The following is a 14,983-nucleotide window of genomic DNA, read 5'->3' as shown; positions in this document are numbered from 1 at the left end:
AGTTGTGAAAAAGAATAGCATAATCCTTCCTCTTAGGGAGCTTGTGCTTTAGTAAGAAAGAAAGATAATTATAAGATATAGTGTGATGACAGCTATGGTATGGTGGTATATTAGGGTTCTCCAGAGAAACAGACCAACAGTATACACACACACACACACACACACACACACACACACACCACACACAGAGTCATGTCACTTAACAATGTGGATACATTCTGGGAAATGTGTCATTAGGCAATATTGTCCTTGTGCAAACAGCATAGAGTGTATTTACACACACCTAGATGGTATAGCTTACTACACACCTAGGCTGCATAGTGTAGCCTATTGCTCTTAGGCTACAAACTTGTACAGCATATTACTGTACTGAATATTGTAAGCAATTGTAGCACAATGGCAAGTATTTGTGACTCTTACCATATCTAAATATAGAAAAAGCATAGTAAAAATATTGTATTCTAATCTCATGGGATCACCATCATGTATGTAGCCTATCATTGACTGAAATGTTACATGGCACATGACTGTATATACACGTATATATCTAGAGAGAGACAGAGACAGGTGGGTAGAGACACAGAAATAGAGACAGAGAAAGAGACAGAGATTTATTGTAAGGAATTGGCTCACACAACTATGGAGGCTGGGAAGCCCAAATTTCTTCAGTGTGGACAAGCAAGCTCAAGACCTAGGAGAGCCACTGGTGCAGTTCCAGTCTGAAGGCTGGCAGCCCAGAGACCCAGGAAAGCTGATGGTGCAGTTCAAATCCAAAGTCTGGCAAGCAGAGATCCAGGAGAGCTGATGATGTAGATGAAACTCTGAAGGCCATCTACTGAAGAATTTCTTCTTGCTTGGGGATGTTGGTCTTTTTCTTTTATCTAGACCTTCAAGTTATTAGATGAGGCCCATCTGCCTTATGGAGGGCAATTGCTTATTCTGAGTTCAATGATTTAAATGTTAGTCTCATCCAAATAAAATCAGCTATCACAGATGGAGACACCAAATACAGACTTGCTAAGCATTGGCCAGCAAAAGCTTTTCCTGGATGAAGATTATTCTTAGATGAGATGAAAAAAACCGATTAGAAGTTGGCCAAGGAATATTGGAGGCATGGGAACAATGTGTCTCAAGGGTCAGAAATAAAAGAAGTTCATTTCAAGAAATAAAATAAGTTCAGTGTTATATATTCATGGGTAAAGGGAGAAGCTGGTGACATAAGAAATGTAAGCTTTACTCCAAACTAACAGAAAAAAATATGTCATTCTGGAGTTAATGACAATCATGGAGAAGTATGGACACTTTCCAGGGATAGTTATGATGTTTAAGTGACAGAAGATGATGATGACTAATTGTGAGGGTAAATGCAGAGGGAGTCAGGCAATGGTGATGTCGAGTTTTGGCTTGATCAATGGAGAGACAATGAATATACCATTAAATGAGATTAAAAACATACGTTTACTTTGCCCATATTCAGTCTGAGGTATCTGTGAATAACTTGAACTTAGATAAAAGACACTGAAAAGGCAAAACAATATCTATAATTTCAAATAGCTCATTATTATAGAAAAAATAAGTTGATAAAAAGGGAAATGAATTACAGAAAAATTGGGGAAAATTGCATACAGATATCCTCAATATATTTTATAGAGTAATTCCTTTATTTCATTATTGTTATTTGTTCAAGCTCATTTAAAAGGAGCCTAGAAACTTTTTCAGTTAGTCTGACAAGGTAGAATTAAATACACGTTGACTGTATATTTGTGTTCTTTTATTCTTTATGTTTGTACATATCATCATACTTGTGTAACACTGCAGGACACAAAGTAAAAACTATTGAGTTCATTTACTCCTCTCTGAAATTTGTGTATTACAGGTGACAGTAATTAGGCCTATTCTAAAGCATTAATGTGTGTCACAATGGTAATTTTTGAAAAGCAGAAAATGTGAGGCAAATATAATAGATTTTTAACCTGTAAAAAGAATATACAAAAAAGAATGTATTAGACATTAGTGGATAATAATTCAATGACTATAAGTTTAGTAGATACTGAGCTTTTATGTAAATAGAATCTAATTAATTCACGGACATTTATTCATGCCTAAAATTTCAGACACTAAACATTTCCACTTTATTCATTTTTAACTAGGCTCTAAGAGCTGGGAAAGCCCATAATGCTAAAATCTTCTAACACAAATGGAGTAGATAACTATTAATCTGAATCCTTAAAACAGGAAAGCAGTGATATTTATTTGGTTCATTTCTATAACAAACATCTTAAAATATTCTTTAAGATTAATGTAGAGGTATAAGAACAAGGTGTCCTGACCACAGGCACCAAGATTAAATAGAGTGACACAAAAAAACCCACATTGTTTATTGAACATATTTTAGTTAATAATGTTTTACATAACAAATTTATTTGAGTCTACCATTTGGTACACATTTGTAAGAAATGTTCTTCTCATTGCATCCCAATAGGATGCACTAATATGCTTGGATATTAAAAACTTCACAATAAAAATAAAGTCTTCTCATTTTAAGAAATTGTTAGAGAGACAATTTTGCCAAAATATTTGCTCATACTTTCAAGATCATGTTTTCCTTCATGTAGCATATAAAAATTTCAAGTGAAAAGGAATTAAAATGTCTTATTTAATATCATCTACAAATTTAGAGAACTTACTTTGTCCAGCATTATATTCCATAGAAAAGAAAAATAAGTATTAGAAATATTTATTAAAAGTATCAATATTATATCAAAATAATTTTCACAAAATATCTGAGTTGGATACACAAATACATTAACTGTTAAGATATATCCAGAAAAATAAGCAAAGTGTTTATTGTTATTCAACATTTAACCAAAACATTAGAAATAATCTAATGTATAACCAAAACACCAGTAAGCACCATTTCACAAATTGTCTTGAAGGTCAAGAACTTGAATTAAAGAACAACAAAAAAAGAAAGAATGAAAAGAGTCTATAGTGACATGTGTCAGGGCTAAACATTATACTGTAGTATGAGAACAAAGGTTTTAAAATGATTCAGATTTGTGCAAATTTCCACAGATAAAACTATATATATACATATATATATAACTATATATGTATATAAACTATATATACACATATATAAACTATATATATACATATATACACATATATATAAACTATATATACACATATATACACACATATATAAACTATATATATATACACATATATACACATATATATAAACTATATATATACATATATATATATACACACACACACATTGAGGAAAATGAAGAAATACCTAAATGGAGGGAATATACTATGTTCATAGATTAGAAGAATCAATACTGACTCTCAAATAAAATTCAAGTAGTTTTGTCATTGAAATGAGTAAGTTTATTCTAATTGTATATGAAAAAAGAAAGGGTCAATAATGGTCAAGAAGATCTTATAGAAGAGAGTTAGGGAATTTATACTACCAAATATCAAAATTATTATAAAACTAATGTATTTAAGACTGTGTGGTACTGGTGCAAGGACAGAGAACAAAATAGAGAGCAATGAAGCAGACTTAAACATATATTGACAGTTGATTTATAATAGAATGATCATGGCAGAACAATCAGGCCAGAGCAGTGTTTTTTAATAAATGGGGCTGGGTAAGCCAGATATATAAATGGTGAAAAAATGGTGTAACAGCCTACCTCATGCCATTTATGAAAATTAATTCCAGGTGGATTATGAATAGAAATGAAAAAAGAAAAACAAGTTTCTAAAAAGCAGTGACAGGAAAATATCTGTATAGCCTTTGGATTAGCAACATTGTTTTTAAAGGCACAAAAAGCACAAACCAAAAAAGAAAACGCTGTAAAACTGGAATACATTAAAATTAAAACTTTTTATCAAAAGCCACCATTTGACAAGAGTAAAAGTAGGATAGAGGGAGGGAACAAGATGGCCGAGTAGAAACACCTCTGGTCTGCAGCTCCTACCTAGATGATTGTAAACAGTGAATGAATTCTGCATTTCCAACTGAGGTAGCCAGATCCTCTCATTGGGACTGACTAGGCAGTTGGTGCGACCCATAAAGAGCAAGGAAAAGCAGGGTGGGGTGATGGTTCACCTAGGAACTGCATGGGGCAAAGGGGCTTCCCTCCCTTAGCCAAGGGAGGTGGGGGAGGGATTGTGCTACCCGCCCGAAGAACGCCTTTCCCACAGATTTTTGCAACCTGCAGATCAGGATATTCTCCTGTGAGCCCACAGCACCAAGGCCTTGGGTCCCAAGCACAAAGCTGTGCAGACCCATGGCAGCTACAGGGGCTGGCAGCTGCTCGGGTAGGCTCTGAGCTGCAGGAGTTTTTGCATACCCCAGTGGCTCCTGGAACTTCAGTGAGGCAGGAGATCCATCCACTCCCGCGGAAAGAGAGCTGAAGCCAGGGAGCCAAGCAGCCTTGCTCAGTGTGTCCCAATAACACAGAACCCCGCAAACGAAGATCCACTAGCTTGGAATCCCCGCTGCCCAGCACAGCAGGCTGGAGTCTGCCTAAGATGACCAAGTTCCCGAGGGGAGGGGCGACCACCATTACTGTGGCTCTAGTCAGCAGTTTTTTCCCTGCTACTACTAGGAAGACTGGGCAGAATTCCCCACAGCGCATCACAGCTGCTGTGGCAGATCATGGCCAGACTGTTTCTTTAAGTGGGACCCAGATGTATCCCTCCTCACTGGGCAGGGCCACCCAGCAGGAATTTTAGCAACTCCAACCAGGGGTTTACAGACAGAACTCTAATCTCCCCAGGACAGAGCACTTGGGAGGAGGGGTGGCTGTGGTCTCAGTTTCAGTGGACTTATTCCTTCCTGCCTGCTGGCTCTGAAGAGTCTGCAAGATCCGATGGAGAGGTATTCCTGTACACCAGCTCCACTAAGGGTCAGATTGCTTCCTTAAGTGGGCCCCTAATCCTGTGCCTCCTGACTGGTGAAACCTCCCAACCGGGGTCATGAGACAGCTCATAAAGGAGAGTTCTGACTGGCATCAGGTTGGCACCCTTCTGGGATGAAGCTTCCAGAGGAAGGAGCAGGCAGCAATCTTTGTTGTTCTGCAGCCTCCACTGGTGATAACCAGGTGAACAGGGTCTAGAGTGGACCCCCAGCAAACTGCAGCAGACCTGCAGAAGAGGGACCTGACTGGTAACAGGAAAACAAACAGAAAACAACAACAACAACAACAACAAAAAAGACCCCACAAAAACCCCATCCAAAGGTAAATAGCCTCAAAGATCAAAGGCAGATAAATCCACAAATATGAGGAAAAACCAATGCAACAATGCTGAAAATTCCAAAAGCCAGAATGCCTCTTCTCCTCCAAATGATGACAACACCTCTCCAGCAAGGGCACAGAACTGGGCTGAAGTTGAGATGGATGAACTGACAGAAGTAGGCTTCAGAAAGTGGGTAATAATGAACTTCACTGAACCAAAGGATTATGTTCTAACCCAATGCAAAGAAGCTAAGAACAATGATAAAAGATTATAGGATTGGTTAACTAGAATAACCAGTTTACAGAGGAGCATAAATGACCTGATGGAGCTGGAAAACACAAGAACTTTATGATGCATACACATGAAAAATAGCTGAAATGACCAAGCAGAAGAAAGACTATCAGAGCTTGAAGACTGCCTTGCTGAATTAAGGCAGGCAGGCAAGATTAAAGAAAAAAGAATGAAACAGTACAAACAAAAACTCTGAGAACTATGGGACTACATAAAAAGACTGAATCTATGACTAATTGGAGTACCTGAAAAAGATGGGGAGAATAGAACCAAGTTGGAAAACACGCTTCAGGATATCATGCAGGATAACATCCCCAACCTAGCAAGACAGGCCAACATTCAAATTCAGGAAATCTAGAGGACCCCAATAATATACTCCATGAGAAGATTAACCCCAGGACACAAAATAATCAGATTCTCCAAGGTCAAAATAAGGGAAAAATGTTAAGGGCAACCAGAGAGAAAGGCCAGGTAACCTACAAAGGGAAGCCCATCAGACTATCAGCGGGAATCTTGGTGGAAACCCTACAAGCAAGAAGAGATTGAGGCCAATATTCAAGATTCTTAAATAAAAGAATTGTCAACCCAGAATTTCATATCCGGCCAAGTGATATTTCTTTTTTTGCTTCATAATTTATTTCTCTTTTCGCTTAATAAGTGAAAGAGAAATAAAATCCTTTTTGTACAAGCAAATGCTGAGGGAATTCATCACTATCAGGTCTGCCTTACAAGAGCTCCTGAAGGAAGCACTAAACATGGAAAGGAAAAACCATTACCAGCCACCACAAAAACACAATGAAGTGCTCAGACCAAAAACATTATGAAGCAACTATATTAACAAGTCTGCAAAATTAACCAGCCAACATCATGATGAGATGATCAAATTCACACATTACAGTATTAATCTTAAATGTAAATGGGTTAAATGCCACAATTTAAAAACACAGGATGGCCAGCTGGATTAAAAAACAAGACCCATCAGTGTGTTGTATTCAAAAGAAACATGTCAGCTACAAAGACACATAGGCTCAAAATAAAGGGATAAAGAAAAATTTATTAAGCAAATGGAAAGCGGAAAAAAGCAGGGGTTGCAATCCTGGTTTCTGACAAAATAGGCTTTAAATCAACAAAGGTCAAAAAAGATAAAGAAGGGCATTACACAGTGGTAAAGGGTTCAATTCAACAAGAAGAGCTAACTATCCTACATATATATGCACTCAATACAGGAGCACCAAGATTCATAAAACAAGTTCTTAAAGGCATATAAAGAGACTTAGACTCCCACACAATAAGAGTGGGAGATTTTAATACCCCACTGTCAATATTAGATCATTGAGACAGAAAATTGACAAAGATATTTAGGACTTGAACTCAGCTCTAGATCAAGTGGACCTGTTAAATCTCTACAGAACTCTCCACCCAAAAACAACAGAATATACATTTTTCTCAGTGCCAGAGGGCACTTACTCCAAAAATGATCACATAATTGGAAGTAAAACACTCCTCAGCAAATGCAAAAGAAATGAAATCATAACAAAAAGTCTCCCAAACCACAGGGCAATCAAATTAGAATTCAAGATTAAGAAACTCATTCAAAACCACACAACTACATGGAAATTGAACAACCTAGTCCTGAATGACTTCTGGGTAAAGAATGAAATTAAGGCAGAAATCAAGAAATTCTTTGAAACGAATGAGAACAAAGATGCAACATACCAGAATCTCTGGGACTCAGCTAAAGCACTGTTAAGAGAGAAATTTATAGCACTAAATACCCACATCAAAAAGCAAGAAAGATCTCAAACTGACACCCTAACATTACAACTAAAAGAACTAGAGAACCACAAGCAAACACACCATAAAGCTAGCAGAAGACAAGAAATAACCAAGCTCAAGTGGAACGGAAGGAGACAGAGACACAAAAAGTCTTTAAAAAATCAACAAATCCAGGAGGTGTCTTTTTTTTTTTTTTTTCAAAAAATCAATAAAATAGACAACTAGCGAGATTAATAAAGAAAAAAAGAGAGAAGATTCAAATAAACACAATCAGAAATGATAAGGGGGATATCACCAGTGACTCCACAGAAATACAAACAACCATCAGAGAATACTATAAACGCCTCTGTGCAAATAAACTAGAAAATGTAAAAGAAATGGATAAATTCTTGGACACATACACCCTTTGAAGACTGAACCAGGAAGAAGGTAAATCCCTGAATAGACCAATAATGAGTTCTGAAACTGAGATAGTAATAAATAGCCTATGAATAAAAACAAACAAAAAACAAAACAAAACAAGAAAAACAGCCAGATCCAGAAGGATTTACGGTTGAATTCTAGCAGAGGTACAAAGAGAAGCTGTTACCATTTCTTCTGAAACTATTCCAAAAAATCAAAAAGGAGGGACTCCTCCCTAACTCATTTTATGAGGCCAGCATCATCCTGATACCCAAACCTGGCAGAGATACAACAACAAAAAAAAAACCTTCAGGCCAATATCCCTGACGAACACTGATGCAAAACTTCTCAATAAAATACTGACAAACTGAATCCAGCAGCACATCAAAAGGTTTATCCACCATGATAAAGTCAGCTTCATCCCTGGGATGCAAGGCTGGTACAACATAGGCAAATCAATTAATGTAATTTATCACATAAACATAACTAAAGAAAATAACCATATGATTATCTCAATAGATGCAGAAAAGTTCTTCAATAAAATTCAACATCCCTTCATGTTAAAAACACTCAATAAACTAGGTATTGAAAGAACATAACTCAAAATAATAAGAAATATTTATGACAAACCCACAGCCAATATCATACTGAATGGGCAAAAGCTGAAAGCATTTTCCCTTGAAAACTGGCAAAAGACAAGGATGCCCACTCTCATCACACTTATTCAACATAGCATTGGAAGTTCTAGGCAGGGCAATCAGGCAAGAGAAGGAAATAAAAGGTATTCAGATAGGAAAAGAGGAAGTGAAATTGTCTTTGTTTGCAGATGACAGGAGCCTATATCTAGAAAACCTCAACAACTCATCCAAAAAGTTTCATATGCTGATCAGCAACTTAAGTAAAGTTTCAGTATACAAAATCAATGTGCAGAAATCACAAGTATTCCTATACACCAACAGACAAGCAGAGAGCCAAATCATGAATGAACTGCCATTCACAATTGCCACAAAAAGAATAAAATATATAGGAATATAGCTAACAAGGAAAGTGAAGGACCTCTTCCAGGAGAACTACAAACCATTGCTCAAGGAAATAAGAGAGGAAATAACCAAATGGAAAAACATTCCATGCTCATTGATAGGAAGAATCAATATTGTGAAAATGGCCATACTGCCCAAAGTAATTTATAGATTCAATGCTATTCCCACCAAGCTACCATTGACATTCTTCACAGAATTAGAAAAAACTAATTTAAAATTCATACAGAACCAAAAAAGGACTCATATACCCAGGACAATCCCAAGCAAAAAGAACAAAGCTGGAGGCATCACGCTACCTGACCTCAAACTATACTACTAGGCTACAGTAACCAAAACAGCATAGTACTGGTACAAAGAAAAAAAGGCACATACACTAATGGAACAAAATGGAGATCTTATAAATAAGACCACACATATACAACCATCTGATCTTCAACAAACCTGACAAAAACAAGCAATGGGGAAAAATTCACTATTTAATAAATGGAGAGAACTGGCTAGCCATATGCAGAAAATTGAATCTGGAACCGTCCTTACACGTTATGCAAAAATTAACTCAAGATGGATTAAATACTTAAATGTAAAACATAAAACTATAAAAACCCTAGAACAAAATCTAGGCATTACCATTCAGGATGTAAGTACAGCCAAATATTTCATGACAAAATCACCAAAAGCAATAGCACCAAAAGCAAAAATTGACAATTGGGATCTAGTTAAACTAATGAGCACAGCAAAAGAAATTATCATCAGAAAAGGAAAACTATCATCGGAATGAACAGACAACGTACAGAATGGGAGAAAATTTTTGCAATCTATCCATCTGATAAAGGTCTAATATCCTGAGTCTACAAGGAACTTAAGCAAATTTACATGAAAAAAAATGAACCCATTAAAAACTGGGCAAAGGACATAAACAGACACTTCTCAAAAGGAGACATACATGTGGCCAAAAAACATATGAAAAAAAGCCCAATATCAGTGATCCTTAGAGGTCCATAAATATGTGGCTAAGTGGGAACCAAAAACTGCAGACATGAGACTGCCTTTCCCAACAAATAATAATAATAACAACAATAAAGAGGACAGGCAGAAATTTTAAGAGAGTGAATTAACAATTTTCATTATCTGAATCTTTAAAATACTTTAAAGAGTATTTCTTTGTGGAAAGCACCATCTACTCTCAGTGTCAAATAAAATAACATTTAATTTGACCACTTTTGACATTTCATATGCAGGATGTCAATTAAGGAAATTTCTCTCTTCACTGGGTATTATGTACCCTGGATGATTCTTCATGTAGTTGGTATTAGACAATCATTAAATATTGCAATAATGTTTATTTCATGTCTTTATATTGCTCAGTATAATTGGAAAATACTGGAGAATATTGAATATGTGCCTCTCATCTTTGTTTCCAGATGCTGTTGATCAAAGGCTTTCGAGAAAGTAAAAAGTATGTGGCTCTATTGTAAAATCCTTCTTATATTTTTTAGCCACGGTATATCCTGTTTTCTATCTTTGAGAAGAATTCTCAATGCCTTTTACTATTGTCTTATTATGAATAGGCGAGTGGAAAGTAAATGTAATATTGGCTGTGGATGCACGTAACATTTTACCTTTGTAAAATATTTTTGTTGTTGTTGCAAAAGAATCTATTATGAATCATAGTCAGAACCACCTTACAAATATTATGAAATGTTATATTTAAGGACTGTATATATTTTGTATTCAAATTTCAAAGTCTAAATGCTATCAGATGCCCTTTGTAAAAATAAAATATAATATCAGTTAGCCTATTTTTTAAAGTATCAATTAATGACATAATACTTTAACAGAGTTTTAAAAATAGGCTTCTATAAGTTTATATAAGATTATACTCAGCAGCAAACTTGATAAATATAAATGAATAAGTTTAAACAACAGAATCAAATAGCTTTTTTCTTATGAATTTGATCTTAACTCTAAGACCTACTTAATGTTTCACTCCCCAAATTTTTTCCAGGGACTTAATCACTGATCTATGAACGTGGGGGATGCTTGCCTTTCTCCATTTTCAAAGTAGCCAACATTCTAAGGCTATAATTCTAAACATTTATCTAAATAAATGTTAACAGAGCTCTAAATTGTATTGCTTCCAAAATACAGAGATGATTGAGACATATTCAAATAGTGTAGAAAAATGTACCCCTATCTCAAGCAAAATTTTATTTAGTCAAAACAATTTTTAAATGAAGATAAAATATTAAAGTGTAATTATTATCATAAGACATGCCAACTGATTAAATTATTGTTAAAATTATAATGAGATAATTAATATTTAGCATCAGGAAGCCCACAATCATATGTGAATTGAAGGAGAAAATGCTAAATTTTCTTACACATACCAAGTACTAAAAGTTGACTGTAGTTGGTGTTAACTAGCTAATGTTAGCACTTTGGACAGGAAAGGACTCACTAAGGCAGCACTAAAGTTGAAACTAGCTTGGGATGAACTGCTGCTGCTCTTTCAATGGTATTTCCACTAGGGTTCTCTGTTCTGGAAAATTTCTAAGCAGACAAGTGGACTGTTTCCTTCTGTCATTTGAAGAGAGAAAATTCTGAAGTTAGCTTCTATGCTGTACTGTAAACAGAAGAGAGAGGTTAGTCTTGTTTAAAATAAGTCACTTTCTTTTGCTATTATGCTATAAGGAAAATGTTTGTTTTTTACCCTTTGTGAGTGTTTTACATCTTGAAGATTAAAAAATTCTTAGCATTAAAGAAAGCTTTATTTTGCTATTTTGAAACAGAATTTTCCCTAATTTTCAAAAATGTTAAGCTACTATTTTTTACCAGAAATCAAAACACTTACTTGTTTACCAGAACCCCCACCCCTGAGCACTGGTGAACTTTTAGGTTCCTCCATATTTAACACTAACTTTCAGTCCCAAATGTTACATGAAATTAATTACTAGTTCATTCCTTCCACCTAGTGTGTCAATATAATACATTTATCTTCAAAATAATGTTATTATTTTTCCACAGAATTATATTTTGCAATAATGTCTTATAATAAAGAAGAAAAGAAATTTACACACAAAGTGTAGGCTTAATACCTTTCCTCATTCATAAAATGAGGGAGATAAGTACACAATCCCCAGGATCACTTATAGGTATAAGATTCATCAAGCCAAAAGTTGCAATCTAAAAATAAATAAAAAACAAAGTCTATTTCATAACTGATTTTCCTATTTTGCTATAGTTTATCAAATCTACTTCTCAGAAACCTGTCAAAGTTTTAGCTTAGAATACTTTTGTTGCAATATTTATACTTTAAACAAAATTTTAGTTTCTGATGAAATACAGTATTTCATGAGATTGTGTATATTGGTTTCCCATCATCAAAATTTATGCTCACTTACAGAAAATGGTACTTCTTATTCTGATAAATCTATAATGTACCTCTTAAAGCTCTGTTATACACCGGTTTTAATAGTTTCCCACATAGATCCTATCTTTAAACATAAAGACAATACCTGTTACATAATTGATACTCAAAAAAATTTGGAATGGATTAATGAGTCATACTTTAGGTGTAATAATTCACAATACCTCATATATTAGGTACTCAATACATAAGTGCTGATTGATAGCTTAGTAAACAAACAGAATGGATGGTCTTAAGGGATTCAGAAATTGTTGGTGCTGCTAGGTATCTCTGAGTGCTTTGTTTTAAAATACCGAATTAGGATATTGTCTTTAGAAAAATGAAAAGTTAAAAGAGTTCCGTATGTCTTTAAATGTCAGTAATTAACAAGAAGGAGAAATTATCCTAGGTTACAATGTGGGACTCCTATCAAATTCACCATCAAATACAGTGTAATTCCTGGAGAGTTATTTACAGTCCTTTAATGTTTTACCCTTTATTTTTGTTCCATTCCTTCTAGAGTTCTCTCTTTTAGTGGACAGGGAAACTACAAAATGGAAAGACTGTTGTAGGGGTTCTCACGCTATCACTTGGCTCATGATTCTCTTTAGTGACAGAAGAGATTATGAGTAAGATGCCTCAATGAGGCAATCTCACACAGACGTGGGAATATTGGATTTTTCACCATCTTACTCTTCCCAGCTCCAACTGAGACAGATGCAGGTAAAACTCACTTCTACTTTCATAGTGAACTGCTGAAATTCATGACAAAATACTGAATTCCTGAAATTATGGTGCAGTCCTTTATAATACATAGACTATTATACCCTAATCAGTTAGTATACAGCACAGAAGGCATAGCTCATTTTCATACAGAATAGTCTCAGGAAGTGATGTAATGTCCAGATTGGCATTGTCCAATAGAAATATAATGAGATCTTATATGTAATTTTATTTTTTAAAAGAGCCATATGTTTAATTTTAAATGTTCTTTACTTTTCTTCTTTTTTAAAGAGATAGGGTCTCACTCTGTCACCCAGGCTGGAGTGCAGCGGTGGGATCATAGCTCACTGAAGCCTCAAATTCCTGGTCACAGTGATCCTTCCACCTTGGCCTCCTAATGTGTTGGGATTACAGGCATGAACCACTGTGTCCTGCCTTTATTTCAGATTTTTTTAGTAGCCACATTTAAAAAGTAAGAAGAAACTGATAAAATTAATTTGAATATTTTCTTTGACCGAATCTATTGAAAACATTATTCAACATGTAATCAATATTAAAATACTAATCAGATATTTAAATTTTTTGTATTAAGCTTCTGAAAACTTTTTGTATTAAGGTTTATATTTTACATTCATAGCACATCTCAATTTGGATACTAAATTTTCAATGGCTAAAGTGAAATTTAGTCCTGCCAAAACAATAGAGTTGTGTCTAACAGAAAAATGTTTATACTGCTTCAGTTTTAAAACTTAAATTTAAATTAAATTAAGAATTCAGTTCCTCGGTTGCACTAGACACATTTCAAGTGCTGAATAGGCACATATGACTAGTAGCTGCCATATTGGCCAATGCAGATCTGGATCATTCAAGACAAGCTGGGGAGGTCTCTTGTAATTCAAAAGGAGGTAAGAGGATCATAACTGTGTAGGTAGTTCTGAGAATGCCTAAGGGAACCCCCTGCCAAAAAAAGAAAAAAAAAAAAAAAAGGTAGCCTTTTGCTGTCTTCTAGAAAGTGGATAAACCACAATGTATCCACATTATAATGTATCCTCATGCAGGATAACAATGCTTTAACAATTATTGTTTAACTAAATACACCATCTTTATACACAGATTCTCAGAAAGAACTCTTCCTTACTTCCCTCATTGTGTTAGTAAAAATATGATTATTATAGTCCCCAAGGAAACCTGAGTTACCATTCTTGGTTTCTATGATGATCTCTCTCTCTCTCTCTCTCTCTCTCCCTCCCTCCCTCCTTTCTTCCATTCCCCTGCCAATGAGCTACTAATAAGTAATATTCCCTCTTCTCTTCAGTATTTGAAAAGATATTTGAAATTATCTAATATTTGAAATCTGTCTTCAAATACTGGAAATATTTGAAAATATTTCCAATACCTCTTTCTTCCTTTTGATTTCCACTGACACTATCCTAGTCCTGGCTTCATCCTTCATATCACACCTTGATTGCTGCAAAAGCTTTCTCACTGATTTTCCTATTCCGGTCTTTCCCATCTAATCCACATTGTACACTTCCATGACATTAACTTTTCTAAAACATAATTTTCATTATCTGACTCCTCTATTAAAACATATTTGCTGGCTCTTCTCTGTGTCCAGAATAAATGTCTCATTATTCTTACTTTTTTTTTTAACCTCTTAACATTTTCATTTTGGTGCCAAAGTAAACATTTTTCCATTTTTGTTCTTCAATAGTTTAATATATTATTTTTCTATCTCCTCCCATCAACGGCGATCTCTGTAAAGGTCAGAGTCATATAGTACTCCTCTCACAGACCCCTCAGTATGTTATGGTGTAATCTTCACAATGATGCTCAGTAAATATTTGTTAATTTGGAATATATACAGTATAATCTCCAGCTTACAAATTGCTTTCTTATATGTTTCCTGGATATATACATGAACAATGTAGGTCACAGAGACAAACTTCATAGTCTATCCATGTTTCTCAACTACTACTCAAGCATTTTGTTGTATTAATTATACTAATTGGTAAAAAATACAAATGTCAGTGTATTTTTAGCTTATGACCAACATGATCAATGATGGAGCCCCTAGAAACATAAT

Source organism: Symphalangus syndactylus, chromosome X (genome assembly GCF_028878055.3).
Source record: "Symphalangus syndactylus isolate Jambi chromosome X, NHGRI_mSymSyn1-v2.1_pri, whole genome shotgun sequence".
NCBI classification, from domain to species: Eukaryota; Metazoa; Chordata; class Mammalia; order Primates; family Hylobatidae; genus Symphalangus; species Symphalangus syndactylus.
This window is presented reverse-complemented; position numbering follows the sequence as displayed.